Below are 18,858 nucleotides of genomic sequence, written 5' to 3'. Positions count from 1 at the left end.
AAGTATTTTTGTAAGTTATAAAAAAATCATGCCATAATATCCTTAAAATTGATCGCAATTAGAATGGTCTTGAAAATTTTATTTTTCCACTTTTATTTCCCTACAAAATGCCTACCTACTACAGAATCCTGCTTTCTTTTTGTATCATTTATGGAATTGGCTCCTTTTGATAAGGACACATTTACCCCGTCTTACGATACCACAACGGTGGCGGGCCGCCCTCTAGCGCGCAGGAAGGAAGCGGAACAATGCCCCCCACACGCGACCACTTCCGATCTCCGACTCGTCTGAAGACAACTTCCTGTTGGTGCTTTTCACAAATGGGGCGCCGACATCAAAGACACACAAACGTTTTATGGCAATTCTGACTTAATCTGTTAATACAAAGGTTCAATATAATAAAAGAAGAGGGTTGGTCTTAGGGCATCCCTGAAGGGTAGTGACAATTAGTTTGAAAATTCCATAACAAGGCGAAATAATTGTCACAATTTTTGTTTTTAAGCGTTTTTAATAATAAAATATAATTTAGTAGACTAAAATAAAACTGAATATCTGAATAAAGATGGACGAAAATGGCATAAAAAATGACGCAAAAGCGTGGGTAGGCCCCAGACAAGATGGTTCGATGACATTAGGAAAATTGGCGGGCAACTGGATAAGAATCGAGTCCATCAGAGAACTGTGAAAGTTCAAGAGGGAGGACTTTGTTTAATACTGGACACAAAAAGAAGGCTGAAGTAAGCAAGCTACTAAAAATCATTGTTTGATTTTAAAATTTCACGTATAAATTAAAATGAAGTTCTACAAATTATACTCCAAATCTATAAACTAAATGATATTTATTAGTGCCAGCAAGCAAACTTTTTTGCATTTCGATAGTAAATAAATATTTGATGATCTGCTATGCGTATAAAAATATAAAATTTACTTTATTGTACCAGAAAAATACAATATTGGAGCACATTGTTGCAATCGCAAATATCAATGAGCTAACCTTCTTAAATCATCTCTCCAATATTCATTACTAATTTTACTAAATTTCATAGTATTTTTTCATAAGTTATTTAAAAAATACTTTAGAATGCAACTTTTAAAATTTATTTATTTCCATCCAGATGTTTTTTTTTTAATTATTGATTTTCTGGTTTTTCTTTATTGAAAACTTTTATTACAACATACCTGCGTATTTAATAAATTTAGATGTGTTCATGGTATTTTTTAGATGACCAATATTTAATATAGTAAAAAACTAGATGGTTTTCCCCACTAATATTTTATTTGACCCGTGACTAGGTCACGAGACTGACGAGTCGGTAATGATAAAACGTGGCCACTGTTATAATTAATTATAAGGAAAAGAAAATAAAATAAATGTGGAATATATGCATATATACTCACACACATACAGACACACACACACACATACACACACGCACACGCACACACACACACACACACACACACACACATTTTTACATATGATGAAATCAAAAAAGTAGTAGTATGAAATCAATATAACTACAAAGTCAAAATACAACAGTGGCATTTATGGTTTATATTTGATTCTTACTATTTTTGTCCTGCAAATATCATGAGTTGTCAATCTCTTTTATCATGAATTGCACACAATAGAATACATATCATCGCAATAGAATTGGTTTCAATCAAGTCCAACATGTAGCAAGGTTATGTCGAGTGTGTTATTGGCGCCCTGGCCCGTTAGTTAGTAAGGTGAACGGGACTAAATATTGAGTCCCGTTCCTCAAGGGACTCTAATATTAGGTCTCATACAGTCGCCTGGTTCATTTTTATACTAGGAGTCCAAACACACCAACCAACTCGGTCTTGCTAGATGGGTGACTTGGCTGAGATAAATTTTATGATGATAAAAAGAAGAACTCTTTTACCCTTTTAACTAACCAATACCCAATTACCAATTGTTTAAATTTCAAACAGCTTTATACTATATCAATGTCATTTTAAAATGTGTGTATTTGTGTGTGTTTCGCAGTCATATAGGAGAAAGTGATCAAGTGCATTTTTTTCAAAAAAGTGATCATTGACTATTTGATGTTTTACTAGCTTAATGTTGCCCTGAAAAAAATCCCTGAGGAATTTAAACTTGGAAGTATAATATAGTCACTTGTTAAAAATGACTAACCACATTGATGTTTATTTTCTTGCCAAGCAAAAGTGACTTAAATGGCCCTCCTGAACATTTTACGTTTTGTTAGTTGGTCACTTTCTCCTGTAAGACTTTTGTGAGTGTATGTGTGCGTGTGTGTGTTTGTGTGTGTGTGTGTGTGTGTAGACTGTCATAATGCCATAAAAATCATTTCTCCAGACAGCAGTACAATTTGACTTTGCAATGTAACTTAAGTAAAGAAATTAATTCTATTCCCACATCATTCGTTACAAAAAAAAGAAGATTAAACTTTGGCGTTAAAAAGTTTTTCATCAAGCTCTCGTATTGATCTTGTTAGATATTTGCATCCAAACGACACGACTCGAAGATTTCAGCCAACTAGTCTGAAAACTTTAAGAAAATTCTCACTATTTCAGTAATAAAAGCGTTCTTCAAACTTGCGTACGTGAATTTTATTATGAATCATTTTAAATTTATTGTCTGCGTTGTTTTTGCACTTGAAATGTTATTTTTGAAAAAAAAAGTTTTACATTTATTTTTGAAAAATAAGAATGCAATATTTAATATGAATTTTTTTAATTCATAAATTAACACTATTTTTTTCTTTGCAGTGGAATGACTTTTAATTTAAAATAAGACTTACCGATGCAGCGTTCAATTCAAAATCAATTTTATAAAATTTGCATTTGGTAACTTTTCCAAAAAATAATCAAGGTGACAATCCAAAGACAAGCCATATGCTTTTCTGAGAACAAAAAGATTCAAAATAATTTAAAATAAATCAATAAAACATATTTTAATAAAGTGAACTGAATATTGATAATCTGAAAATAATCAAGTTTTTTTAATATTATTTTTTAACATCTCATCAAAGATGAAGAAGAATATGGAAGTCTGGGCATTTACGGGGCTGACGACCGTCATGGGCTGGTTTAAGTGAACACTTTACACACGTGTAACATTCACCAATCCTACCCATTATTGACAACCACACTACTCAAATTCTTGGAAGTTCTACATATATGAACCAATTTAGAAACCTTGTTCTTGAATCACTAGAACTTCACTAGAGACATCTATTGGTGAGATGTAAAGAAGCTTTTTTCAAAGCAGAAACTCTTATATTAATATGTAAGGTCCGAATCCTGGATTATAATCACACACATGAGAAACACATAACATTGGTTCATATATATATAACATCCAAGAATTTGAGTAGTGTGGTTGTCAATAATGGATAGAATTGGTGAATGTTACACGTGTGTAAAGTGATCACTTAAACCATCCTATGACGGTCGTCAGCCCGTAAATGTCCAGACTTCCATATTCTTCTTCATCGTTGATGAGATGTTAAAAATAATATGAAAATAACTCCTGTAATTGGAGATAATCCAGATTTTGTGAACAAGTATTTGGACACCCTCAAAATGTTGTAAAGTTATTTTTTTATATTAAATAACAATTTAGTGGACTACAATTCGCTATTCGTTTTTCATAAAAATACGCTATTTTTATGCATGAAATATGTACTGGATTATACTTTATTGAAGGTCAATAATATGTACTTTATTGAAGAACAGAATTGCGATGTTAAGCATCAGTGAGCTGACCTTCTTACATCATATATCAAATTTAAATTACTAAAAACACTTCTTTTTACAGCATAAATATGTATTTTTCAATGTGCTTAATTTTTTATAATATTTTAACTAGATGTGTTTATTTTAAGATATTTTTTTAAAGATATTTTTACTGTATCGTACCAATGTATGTATTTCTTCAATTTATGTTTTATGCTGAAATTTATTAGTTGAATCACATTTTATATAATTACACAACTATACAGTTTTTTTCACATCTATTTTACTTGACCAGTGATTTGGTTATTAGACTGATGAATTCGGCAATTACAAAAACCGCTTAAAAAATGCATTGAAAAAAGTAATGTTAGTATTGAAAACTTGATAATAATTAATAACTTAAGAATAATCCAAAAAAATCACTTTGTAAATATTTCCAAATCAATACTCACAGCGGATTTTTTCGGTACGCGACCTTTCTCGAATAAACACAGTTGATTTCATACACGTTACACGATCCGACGGATATCAGGATATCAGAAAGGATAACGGATACAAGGATACAGAACTCAAACGTGATGATTATCTCTCAAGTGAAGGGACCTCTTGGTAAGAAATCCTTTTCCCTTTCACAGTCTGCTAACCTGGTACATCATGCGTAATAGATTTCTGCCATCGCTGCCAGGCGCGCCGGTTTAAGCAGGGCGATAACTGAGCCCTGTAATAGTGATTTATACTTTTTGCTTGATTTTTGAGAAGCCTCCAACTGAGATTTGAAATAGTAATTAACACTTATTACTTAATTTTTGAATATTCATCAACTGACCTTTGTTATAATAATTTACACGTTTTGCTCGATTTTTTTTAAATATTTTTCAACTGATCTTTGTAATAGTAATTTAAACTTTTTGCATGATTTTTTAATATAATTCAAATGAGCTTTATAATAATTATTTCTATTTTTTGCTTGATTTTTTTTATATTCTTCAACTGAGCTGTGTATAAGTAATTTACAATTTTTTGCTTGATTTTTTAATATTCTTTAACTGAGCTTTGTTGTAGTAATTAAGACTTTTTGCTTGGTTTTTTAATGATATCTTTAATTTGTGTGTAACTATTATGTTCAACAAAATTTAATTTCATTCTTTTAGAGTGAATCAATCCTCTAAACTAATTGGTTTTTTATTTAATAATTTTAACAATTTAGTGTGTCCAAATCTTCGTTCACAAATCTACAAAGGTTAAAGCACTCAGAACTAATTTATTTTTATAACTAATATGTTGTACAATATTCTATTACATGCATTCTTTTAAAATGAATCTCTTTACTAAACAAACGGTGTTTTATGTCTTTTTTAAACAATTTTTTGAGTGTCTCCAAATCTTTGTTCACAAATCTGCGGTTATCCACTTAGTAATTTATCATATTGACGTTTCAGCAAATATGAAATAGATTTTTGGAGTATGGAAGTATTAACAGGGCTTACGATTTGTCATTGACTGGAAGAATCTTACACATAAACATCTCATGAAGCTCTTCGACAAATAAAAAAAACTGTGACGAGACGTCAGATGTTTTGTATTTATAAAACAGACGTTTTATATGTTTAAAATGTCTGATGTATACGATGCGTAGTCAACAGTAGTTGTTTTGCAACGAGTTACCAAAATATGACTGGGGTTTTTCCTACATATGGTAAGTAAAAACATGTTCAAAAACAACTTTTTATCATAATTTCAGCGCTTTCTGTTAAACGTTATATCAAAACACGTCAAACACTGTTGTTACTCGACATTTTCAACGTTTTCTAACTAATTAATCATGACGCCGCTTCCCCGCAGGGGTAGGCAGAGAGAATAGAACACCACCCCACTCTGTCCTTGCAAACATTATTCGCCTCTTCCACGTTCATACATCTCCTCATACATACCCGCCGATTGTTTTGACTCCTAACCTGACCACTTTCAAGTATTTGGCATACCTGATCGTGCTAAGTTTTCTCGTTCTTTTCGTTTTCGATTGCATAATTTATGTTTTTATTATCTTCTTTGCTTCATTATCTTTGTGACATTAAACAAATAAAAATGTGGGATTTCCAATTTCATTCGTTTCCATTTACTCAAGCTGGGTCACAACAATACCTGGCGAGGTTTAGCTAGATTAATAATAAAAACAATTATTTTTTTATTAATTTCAATAAAATGAAGGTGAGAGGCCCTGAAATTTAGTAACCGCTGACTTACAGAAAATGTCAGAAGGCTTAAACTAAGTATTAAATATGGGTGCCTCGAAATAGGAATAAGGTTGAAAACGTCGATTTGAGGACATTAGGTTGACTCCTTCTGGAAATGAGTTCCATAAATTTTGTTTCAACGGATATCAAAGGCAATATCCTGTCTGCATTGTTTAGCAACAATAATTAAAATCAACGACCGTCCTACTTTCAGAAGTAAGATGTTTATTTTAAAATACAAAGGATAAATTCTAGCTAACTAACCATCACATCGCTTCCTTGCAGGGTAGAAAAAATAGTTAGTTTATTTTTATTATCATTTAATAAATGTAAGATTTTTCTCAAATTCGTTTACATACTAAGAGACGACTGATAATATGTTTTTAAATTTACATTAATCATTTAAGATTTTTATTCATAATATTTTGAGTGTTTTAAATTTTTCTTCACAAATTCTGGATTCGCTCCATATACATTTAGTTTATTTTTGTATTAATATTTTTCGTCGATATTTCAAACAAAAAAAGTGGCCACACTTTCATTTTTTTTTATCTGTGCTGGGATATCATCGGTAGTTAGAATCAGATGATCTTTATCACTAAAAAAAATGTTGAATTGAATTGAATTGTCTAATGTCCAAGTGACTCTGAAATCTAGCTCCGGCTTATGAAACACCACTTATCTTGGCTCTACGTAGGCTTAAATTCATAAGTTTTATAACCGGTACCTACTTTACAGTAGATTTATTATTTGTATCTACATATAGTCACAATAATTTCATTTAATTCATCAGTGAAAATTCCAGGCTAGAACACTCTCTGGGGAAAAATTATTTATATTCTATTTAAAATGACTTAATTATTCTAAATATATTTTTTCGCCTCCGGGGTGTAATTTTTAGCGTGTTTAGCTACTGTGCTAAAAGTCCTGGTGAAGATTCCCAAGGGGAGGGTGAAAATAAATTCTATTGAATTTATACTCTTAATATTTATTTAATATTACCCTGGATTGGTCCCTGAAGCGCAGGAGTGATTATCTTACCTCAATGTAAGTTAGGATCAAGATAACACTGCATCAATACGATGAAGTACCCTATGCACCACTGGGTCCGGATAAGGGTTTGAAGAAGACGAGTAAGGATTTTTTACAGAATATTAAAAATATAACCATAAAAATGGGTACATACCTAAAGAATACCCACATATTGAATGAGACTGCATTTTTTAAAGATAAAATGTATTGGATGTATTTTTAAATAAAACTGTCACGCGACAACTTACGAACAAGCTTAGACGGTACATGTGTTCCCGAGAAAATATCCAAAGTCCTGCATTTATTATAAATATTGAATCGTCACAAAGTACATTGGCTGCCTGCCAAAATCACCCTTAGCGAGTTTATACCTTACTCCAAACGGGGTGAGTATTTCAAATCCCGGTTCCTCGGCGGTGAGTTCGCCGTGCTTATTGAATAATTAATTTGTTTTAAGTAAGTTACGTACCCCCCAGGTAAGTAAACAAGGGTGTTTGCGCACCCCTGGAGATTCTCCCCCAACCTAAACAGATGAGCATTCGCGACTTGTCACCGTTCAAATACTTGCGAAATAAATAGTCAAATATTCGAGAAACACCGGCAAGAGTGTTTAATTTGACGCAGAATACATACTTGCCATAAAATATAAAGAAGAAATTAAGCTACCACCCTGATAAGTATCAAATATAATATAATAAGCAGAAATACATTAACAGATATAAACATAATTTTGAGTGTGTCCAAATACAAATTCACTTTTGAAAAAGTATTTGGACACACTCAAAATATTGTTAATAAATTATTTGGTTAAATTATATGCTGAAATAATATAATGAAAAGGATATTTTCTGGCGTTTCTCTTGTATGTGATTATTATACAGGATTCTACAGGATATTATACAAATATAAAAGCTTCTGCTCAATAAAAAGCTTATTTATTTCACCAATAAATGTCTCTTGTAAAATTTTTAGATAGTATATATAGAACTTCAAAGAATTGAAGTAGTGTGGTTGTCAATCGTAGGTTGGGTTGGTGAATGTTACACGTGTGTTAAGTAATGTGAAGTGTGTAAAGTGACCAGCCTATGACAGTCGTAAGCCCTGTAAATGCCCAGACTTCCATATTCTTCTTCATCTTTGCTGAGATGTCCAAAAATAATACGAAACATACAGAAGAAATCGAGGTACCACCGTGATAAGTATCAAATTTAATATAATAAGCTGAAATACATTAACAGATATTAATAATAAATTGCTGCCTTTTAGGGAAAACGAAACGCTTACTTAAGTTCGACGTAAGAAAATCTCCAGATTTCATAATTTATGTTAATGTACATATTGCGTATAATACATTATTAATTCCGAATATTAGAAGGGACTTGTACACCTAGCTAAAGCTGCTTGCAGAAGTACGGAATAATAAATACCCGTTTTATTCCGACCCTCAAAATTTAAAACAGCAATATCGAAAAACTTTTAAGGTTCCTTAGGGTATTGTCGGTTTTATAATACATACTACATTTTCAAAATGTCTGCCAAAACTGAAATAATAAAATGGATATAAGTTAACTCCCTTTTAAGTTATATGATGAAACAAAAAACAAATATTCTAACAAATTATCCCTTATAATAAAAGCGACAGCAAAAAAACACGTTGTTTTGTAAAACGAGTGAGGTAATATATTTTTATTGATGGTTGTACAGATAAAAATATGAATATGAAAACTTAATTAAATTGAATTCGAAAATTGTATTTTATTTTTATTTTAACCATGGATGTTGCCGACGAAGTAAATAACGATTAATCGATTAAATTGATGCAAAATACAATTTAACGATGAAATTTGAGAAGTTTGCTCCACCTTTCTACTAATGTTGTCTCACTACAGGGGTAGGCAAAGAGTCTACATTCATTTCTAGCATAGTAGATATACCTGCCGATTATTCCGACTTCTGACCTGACCACTTTCAAGTATTTGAAATACCTGATCATGCCAAGGTTACCTTATTTGTTCACTCATTCGATTTATATGACCAAACCATCTCAACGCCACATTTCGTAATTTTATCAATAACGTATTTATTTAATGTATTAATAAGCTTTGTATTTTTTCTTACCATTCGATCATCTAAAACAGACATCATTTTACCATCATTCGTTTGATATATCACATTTCGACTGCATCCAGTCTGCTTTCATACTTATATCGAAACCTTTTATTAATGTAAAAAAAGCAATACGAACATTTACAAAATATCTTATGGTTATTCATCAATATCTCGAAACGTAACAACTGAGGGTCGCTGAAGTTGGAGCGTTAATTAAGAAGCAAAGCGTTTTTAAGCATAATTCGATCAACACCTATCTTATTTATGAATTTCACAAATTAACAAATTGTTTCATTGAACTAAATACGTCAGCGAAAGTTTGCATTAATTAGCGCGAGAAATTTCCGAGATTCTTCAATTAGGTTGGATATTTGTAATAAATTCAACTCGATAACAAATGTAACAAAGCACCACATGGGGTGCCTCCGCTTGACAAAATATTTAATTTTCTCCATATAAAACGTAATTTGGAAACGGGGGTAAGTTTGTTTAATTCAAGAAATAACAGAGAACTTTGTAATTTAACGTGTTATTATTGTCCCTGTTTGCGAGTTGGAAATCCCTCGGAAGGATGTCTGTCACGAACACTTTGAGCGCAAATGTTTGATCTCTTGGCAAAGTTGATGAAACAATGAAGGGTTCACGATTAATCTAAAGTTTTTGTTTGCCTAACCAGAAGTTTACACCTGACAAAGATAAAATTTTAGGTCACGTAAACGTTTGTTTTGCTGCGAGAACTTTTGCGATGTAAGAATTAAACGTTTTCGGCAAATCGGTTTACGTCCCTCGAGGTACTTATGTAAATATTCCATCTGGAAATTCGGAAGCTTAAACAACTACAGTAAATGTCAACTTCCGGAAAAACTATTTATAACACAATGGATATTAGCTTTCTCTTTTTGTTTGTTTTTGCCATATTTACTTTTGAAAACAGTCAATAGTACATAGTGCGAAACAAAACATTCCATAACACAGGGCAAACGATTATCTATCGTTCTCTTATATATAATAATCACATATAATGACAAATACTGAACTTAAATTAGTTTTAGCAAATAAAAGTCCATCAGCAAAACCAAAGCTGGTGGTACACAACGGATTCCTGGTAGGAACCCTAATGAATGGAAGTGAAATAATAAGTTGACAAAATAATAATTTAAGTAAATGCAGTTGAAATGATATCTCTCAGATGGGTGGGTGGCAAAACGATGTACTCAGTCCGCGACACTAACCACGAAACCACAACCTGACACAATATATGTACCACATATGTATAAACATCTATTTTGACATCTCAACTTACTAACTCGCGTAAGTCTATAAGTAATACTGCAATCAATTTTCAGTATTTCTAATACGTTCAAATAGTACTGGATTTAACCATGGAATGAATGTTATCAACAAAAATAATTGTTTTAATTTGCTGCCCGTAACCATTGAGAATTCCAGTAATGATCATGTCTTTAAGTACAGTGTCCGTCGATGGTTGCTTCTCGTTGAAACGGACAAGGTAGAAAGTGAATTAAGTAATGTCTAAGTGTAATTATTTTATTTTAAAACCTTTATACTGTAAATTGTTATTGTATCTGTTGTATATAATGAATATAATCTAATAATTACAAAAATAAATATAATTTTTTTAACATGTAAGTATTTCGGCTCAACACAGGCTATGCCTAAAGAACCGTAATACATATTATAGTGAAAAAAATGTATGATCTATGAAATAAATAAAAAAAAAAAAATAAAAAAAAAACTGTATCTCACAATGACTAATAAGTGTATTGTAGGTTGAATCTGAAACCTTGATATTTTCATGGCAATTTTTTGAAATAAGCATCATTTCCCATATAAAAATACTTGAAAATAAATAAATAAACGGTTACAGATTTTGAAAGCATACATAAATGACACGCTACATATGGTACAATGAACTCATATATTTAATCCAAGTATTATACAATAAGATATGTTTACTTCTTATGCTAAGACATGTTGTTTTTCAGTAGATCTTTCATACAAAATAACATTTCTCGCTAATGTTTACGGACACTGAAGCAAGAGTGTGTGAATCGGTTTGTAATACAAGTAATTTATCGTCTTCACCGCAGTGCGGCTGTGAACCATCGGCTATAATAATCCAGAATTAAAGCTATCTCACTAAAACAATATTTGCCGAACAACTCACATAGTATGGAAAGTGCGGCCAGTTTGATATCTGATAAAATATATGTAATTGCGAAATATTCGAACCGTCAAATAGTAAATCCCAGCTTAATTATACTTTGGACGAATTAATATTTACATTGCAATTTCAAATAACATTCTGTAAGAACAAAGGCTTTATTTTCCAATAAATCATTCAACTCCAAATCATTGAGGGTATCCTACCCTAGATTTTAAAATGGTTTTAAAAAATGATTTTTTTGATAGTCATGTTAAAATATTTTTCGAATGTGAAATCGGCTTATAGTTAGTATTAAAATCATGTTTAATATTAAAATATCAATTGTTTTTTGACATCTCATCAACGATGAAGAAGGATATGGAAGTCTGGGCATTTACGGCATTTATTTAGTTCGAAAATAACTCCTGTTATTGGAGATAATCCAGATTTTGTGAACAAGTATTTGGAAACACTTAAAATGTTGTGAATTAAAATATCATTTTATTTTATAAAAAAACATTAGAAATACGTTATTACTTTAATATATAATATTTTCAAATCCCAATGGTGCATTGGGCACTGCATTCTATTGACGTAATGTTATCTTGATCGTTACTTACACGAAAGCAAGGTACTTACTCCAGCGCTTCATTGACCGGTCCAGGGTAATATTAAATTAATATTAGAGTAAAAACTCACTGATATTTATTTACACCCCCCTTTTGGGAATTGAACCCGGGATCTGGAGTTCCTGGAAGTACGGCAGCTAAAAATGTATACAAAAATGTTTTTTTTTACTCCTATTTTCAGTTTATTATTCATACTCTGTTTATTTAATAAACAACTTAAATAAAAAAAAAAATAAAAAAAAACATTACAACTTTTTCAAGTTTAATTAATGCAAACGTTTACAGTTTTCGAAACTAATCGTGTAAACATGAATAAACTCAAAAAAGTGGTCGAGAACAAGTATTTTGTATTTTCATATATTAACCATCATGTTTTTCCACAAAGTTTTTGCCAAATCAGTAAATTATTTAAAATATCTCATTATGTACGAACTTAAAGCAATTTATCACAATAAACGTTACAAATGTTTATGTTGAAAACCCTGCGGTTTTATACAACCGTGTATTGAATTTCTGAATGGCGATCTTATTATTAACAATACAATTTCAATATTTTTTTTCGAATTAAATAACCAGCAATTGAAAATAATAGAGCAACCAAATAACATCAATCGAACTAAGAGAATTAAGTCAAAATCATTTTATTTTTGTACGATAACCTTTCTTTTAAAATAATGATTAGTTTCAAAAAATCACATTTCAAATACTCATTTTCTTTTTATAAAAATATAAATGGATTTAATTACACTAATAAATTTTTTGACTTAGACTAATATATTTTTATTTTATTCACACTAAAAAAATAAATAACAATTTTTCCATATTGTTACATCATATTTACGAGCTTTCGATTTTTCCTAATACAATTTCAGCGGTGATTAAGGTTTCCAATATGTGACGTTGCAATTTTTTATCAGAGTTTTCCAATGATTTTGCTGAAACCCGTAGATTTATTCATACTTTATACGGAAGGCTTAAATCGTGAAACCCCTCCTTCATGCATAATGAAATGCTTGGCAATCATTTCCTGGCATGTTACTATGTAGAACCTACATAATTATTAAAACATCTTGTATTTAAATACTTATTTTACCATACACTCTTTGGTAACGAATAATTTGATTTTTGCATGATATGCTCAAACAACAATTTTTTTTAAATGTATGAATCAAATATCATTAATATATCAAATAACCCAAAAATCCATATTTTTCCATAAAGTTTGTTAGACTGTTAATATGAATAACTTTGAATAGAAAACTAATAAGTAAATAGTGGTAGTAGAATCATTTAGTTTAAATAAAAATATTCCTTTTTTGTAGATTATTTTTTTAATCTTATCGTACATGTATATAGTTTATGTTTAAAAACATGTTACAACAATGCGAATCTTTTAAATAAAACTTAATACGTTTTCGGTTTCGAATGTTTATTTACAATTCTAGCATAAAATTAATATGCCACCTTAACATACAAATGTTGCTAAACACGTTTTCGAGATGGTTTTAATTTTTACTTTTTATTTTGAGAAAAATTGTGATCCGTTATTATTTGTCTCGAGTATGACGTACAAAAATTATTAATACACCAGTCAAATAAATTAAATTTTAAAAGTTTTTTCTTGATAGCTATTTTATAAAATTAAAAATTAGTTTAATCCTTAAGATACCAAATTGATTTTCATAATACCAAAATCCAATATCAAACAACCCAATTAAATTAAACATATTAAGAAATCAAATATTTAATAATTTGCCTTCCTATGAATAAAAAAAATTAAGATAAAGAAAAGTATTTCATGCCTTTTGTACATGAGGTTTTCATATACATAAGTTTATTTACAATTCTAGCATAAAATGACACTAAACCATTTTTTGATTTATGGTTTCAATCCATTTAGAATAATTTTATCGAATATGTTCGAGGAGTAATCACAAAGATGTAATCTTGAGGTAGGATTTCATGAAAATAGCACTATGAACTGTGCAAATATATCCGTACAGTAATTTTAGTTATAATATTAACAAGAAAAAAAATCCTTCCATAAATAAAGAAAATGTGAACAGAACAACGTTTATAATATGATAAAATTCTTAAAAGACACTTTTAAAATGAACAGTTTAACTATATTATATAAATTTCGTAAAACCAAAAAAAATAAGTCACCGCCATGACAGTGTTACTAGCACTGCCGTGACCAGGAGTCGAACCTGGGTTACTACGGCCACAACGTAGGGTCCTAACCACTAGACGATCACGGCTATCGGCGACTGTGTCCGTACCGACAAACAAACTGTATTTCAATCGGAGTAATTGCCCAATAGAGCGCAGAAATTGACACTTTGGGCAAGGTAATCGAGATTTGAACAATTACTAAAAAATGGTCCGGTTCAATGACTTTCACTTGAAATATACCCGAGTGAGCGAGTGAACGTACAAATACTCGTTTATATGTATGCCGATGATACTTCAATACTGTTTTTAAATACTCTCCTAATAATTTTTTTTATTTTTTTTATTTAATATGATTACATGTTTTTTTAAATAATTTTAATTATTTTTCTAAACATTTCTACTTACAATCTTAAAATTAAAAATGCGGTTCTCTCCAAAACAGAAAGAGACTAACACTTGTTATGTATGTTTGTTGGTAATACAATTTATTTTTATTTTAATTTATTTTATTTTTGATTTTTTTTAACATTTATAAAATTTATTTCATTTCTGAAAAAAAAACTTTAAGAAAAATAAGGTTAATAGAAAATTAAATTTCCAGCGATCTACAAATGTTTGTATAATAATTCGGGAAGAATCTGACATACATATTATGAATTTTTCTGTCAGTAAAAAACTTACTTATATTAAAAAACTTACTTATACTTATATCATAAATGTCACCAAATAAGTAACGTGCGGAAGATGTTAATAATTGAAACATTAACATAATTTCAAACATTTGATTAGTGTCGTTGTCAATCGTTGGTAGACTGGTGAATCAAAGAAAAAATTGTAGTGGTTACATAAACCAGCTTATGACAGGTCCTGTACCTTGTAAAAGTGGCAAGACATTCATATTTTTTTCATTTATGTTATAAATAAGAAATGTTTGGTGTAAAAGTTCATGTACTGAAGTAATTGTACCGAGTACAGGAATTTTAGTACAATATTTGCACAATCCACTAAAACAAACATTATAACAAATCGTATTCCGGTCAGCTCTGTGTTGTTACGAAACACAAAACTTTATTCTTTGCGAAATGCGAATAAAGTTACATCTTTTTAAAATGCACTTCTCGGTACTTTTGTCTTATCTTCGGCAAAAAATAGAAAAATCCCGTAAAGGTGAACAAAGAATTCAAAACTTTAAATAACTTAACTTGTTTTCCAGTTTTTATTTTTGTTGTATCCAACTACATTAAATTCATGTTGGAAAAGTTTTGATTATCTTACGGGAATGTTTATTTGGTTCCAATAATTTAAACAAGTAGCTTAACTTGATAATTAAAGTGTCAACAAAAATGTGGAATTTTAATGTAAATAATAAAACATTTGTTAATTTTTTTTATTAATGTAAAGACTACGAGCTCCGAGAACATCTGTGGTGGCTAAATCGAGAAACAAAAAAATGTACTTATTTTAACTGGGAATTTCTGAAAAAAAATTTGCAATAACAGCATTTCCCGAAGACATTTTACAAAGAAAAAAATCCTTGTATGTTTTGGACAACAACAACAGAGGAATGTAAACGGCATAAGACATTTTTTACTCCCTCGCTAAACAAAGATTCGCAGCCGTTTAAACGAAATTAAAATTTTGTCGAAATCGTGATATACATATACTACATTATTTAAAAAAATGCAAAATCACTCTCTAAAAAAAGAACTCATGTCTAGATTCCTAGCAACCCTTGACGTTCAGTAACCAGCTCATCGAAAGGGTTGAGAGTTTCAAGTACTTACGTGGGTTTATGTCGAAAAATGGCAACCTTCATAATGAACTGGAAGCGCGTTTAGGGCTTGCGGACACCGCATTTAACAGTATAAAGGCTGTCAGGCTGTCTAGAGATCAAATTTGTACCCGGCGGATCACTCTTACTCTTTTATACGATGGCTATGACATATGTAACCTTATAAATGCCCAGTGCACCTGTATACTCAGCTTCAAGAATAAATGCCTGGAATTTTTTGGCTTGTGGTGGTTTGATTTGTTCGTGAAGAACGAAGAAATACGGCATAGAACGCAGCAACTCATGGTTACAACTATCATCAATAAAGGCGATTTAGTTGACTGGGCTATGTGCTTCGTATGCCTCCTTAGAGCCTTAATCAAACTTGACTTTTTCATAAAGCATTAGGCTCTTGCCGCTCAGGATATCCTCGTCTAGACTGACTTAGGAGGATGTTAGAGAGCTGGCAGCTGATAGAAGAACTTGAAGGCAGTTTGTACGTTTCACATAAGATATGGATATGGTTGAATAGATAAATAAAAAAAGCAAATGCTTAATGCTGAAAGACAATTCTCCACGTATTCAAATGCTTTAAGCCATGGCAATTAGTTCATTAAACTTCAAAACTAATAGTCCAACTTCATGATTGAATGGCGAGTTAGATTCGAGTTTCGTGATATCCGTATCCAATATTAATAATTACTCGCCGCAACTCCCTGCCTCATAATAGCAGTTATATTGTTGTTTGAAACGAGATGATAAGATTGTTTATATGTTTAGGATGAAATCCTAATACTAGGAGGAACGTTATTACTTTAGAAACATCAATTTACTATCATACAGTTGGGGTATAATCAACGTCCTGTAATGATGATGTTAATTAAACAGTTTGTTCATTCAACAACAAAAAAATACGTATTTTTATAAGGGAAATGTTGCTCGATTCAAAAACTGCTCTGAAGATATCAAGGTTTACATATTCAAACTACAACACACTTATTTGTCATTGTGAGATATTTATTGTATGTATATATATATATATGTATATATATATATATATATATATATATATATATATATATATATATATATATATATATATATATATATATATATATATATATATATATATATATATATATATATATATATATATATATATATATATATATATATATATATATATATATATATATATATATATATATATATATATATATATATATATATATATATATATATATATATATATATATATATATATATATATATATATATATATATATATATATATATATATATATATATATATATATATATATATATATATATATATATATATATATATATATATATATATATATTATATATATATATATATATATATATATATATATATATATATATATATATATATATATATATATATATATATATATATATATATATATATATATATATATATATATATATATATATATATATATATATATATATATATATATATATATATATATATATATATATATATATATATAATATATAATATAAATATATATATATATATATATATATATATATATATATATATATATATATATATATATATATATATATATATATATATATATATATAAACATCCTACATGCTGATTTATCGGCAAAATTATTCTCATCGTCAGTCGAATAAAATTAAGCGAAGTTCAACACAACAAGCAGTGACTGCTGCACAGTGTAGTTCGCTCCGTGATTCTAAAATACCAGTGAGATAAATGTAATATTATTATTATAACTTCTTTGAAAGTTGTATGCAAGTTTGCAAATAGCTGAGTAAATAAGTTAGCCAAACTTTGGCAGTCCTTTGTTTCCGAGAGAAGAACATCAGTGAATATAAACTCACTAGTTTACTCTCAACATGTGTTGCAAATGCACCTGGAGAAATGAATTTCAACTCTTCACTCGGATAACAACAACAGGCATTGTGATTTTTATTAGGCGATAAATAATGCAAACATGTGCGTTACATTCTGTCGCATTCAAGTATTTCCACAAACAATTTATAATTTTTATCAATTTGTTAAGGGAGTACTAGCCAACACACATCGCTCACTCCTTTCAAGAACGTCATGAATCAAAATTCGTCAATTTTCAGTTGTGCATGTTTTCGGAATGCCCAGAAAATGTACTATATCTCAGCAAAAGAGGCATATTTTTAACTTAATATTTACCCGCCATAGGGCAGAAAGTGTTGTTTTTGCATTTTGAAGAAAAGGTATTGTTTAATTATTTTTTTAAATAAAGTAAATATTTTTCAAATGGAGAAAAAACCATCACGTTTTACTTAAAAATATCTGTTGCACAGTAAAAAGTTCAGTAAGTTGCTTGATATTTATTTTTAACACATTGTATTATATTTTTAAACTTTAAAAACGTTCTCCTGAGAAATCAAGTTTTTTGATTTATGACGTTCTTGAAAGGAGTGAGCGACATGTACAATTCAGTAAGCGACCAGACGAGTCTCCGCGCACCTATTTTTATTTATAATATACTTTTAATTACATATTGATTTTTCAGAATATATACAAAAAAGTGATTTTTTTAAAATTGACTCCTTACCTTTCAATTACTCTTTTCTTTTCAAAACCATATACTTTAAAACGCAAATGTTACCTGGGCTTAAAGAAATTTAAGTTGCGGAATAATTATTATCCCGCCTATATGTTACTAAAAACGTTATCGAGATGGTTTTTATTTGTCATTAAAAAAATTGGGATCAGTTATTATTTGTCTCACGTATGACGTACAAAAATTATTTAAACACCAGTAAAATCTATAACATTATGAATGTTTTTTTTCTTGATAGCTATTTTGTAAAATTAAAAATAAGTTTAATCCTTCAGACACCAAACTGATTTTCAGAATACCAAAATCCAATATCAAAAAACCCAATAAAATTAAACATATTTGGGAATCAAATATTTTATAGTTTCCCTCCTAATGGATATTAACAAATAA

The 18,858-nt window shown here is 29.6% G+C and overlaps 1 non-coding gene across 1 annotated transcript; it reads right to left on the bottom strand.

Moving 5' to 3' along the window:
* Positions 1-14,086: 14,086 nt before the first annotated feature.
* On the bottom strand, positions 14,087-14,158 carry TRNAH-GUG (transfer RNA histidin (anticodon GUG)). Its single transcript has one exon. It is a non-coding gene; the product is annotated as a tRNA-His (tRNA).
* Between the last annotated feature and the right edge of the window lie 4,700 nt (positions 14,159-18,858).

The sequence above is a fragment of the Brachycentrus maculatus genome, unplaced genomic scaffold (assembly GCF_059751285.1).
Source record: "Brachycentrus maculatus isolate JH-2025_06_01 unplaced genomic scaffold, ASM5975128v1 h1tg000325l, whole genome shotgun sequence".
Lineage (NCBI taxonomy): Eukaryota > Metazoa > Arthropoda > Insecta > Trichoptera > Brachycentridae > Brachycentrus > Brachycentrus maculatus.
Note: the sequence above shows the minus strand (reverse complement) of the source record. Positions and strands in the feature narration are given on the sequence as shown.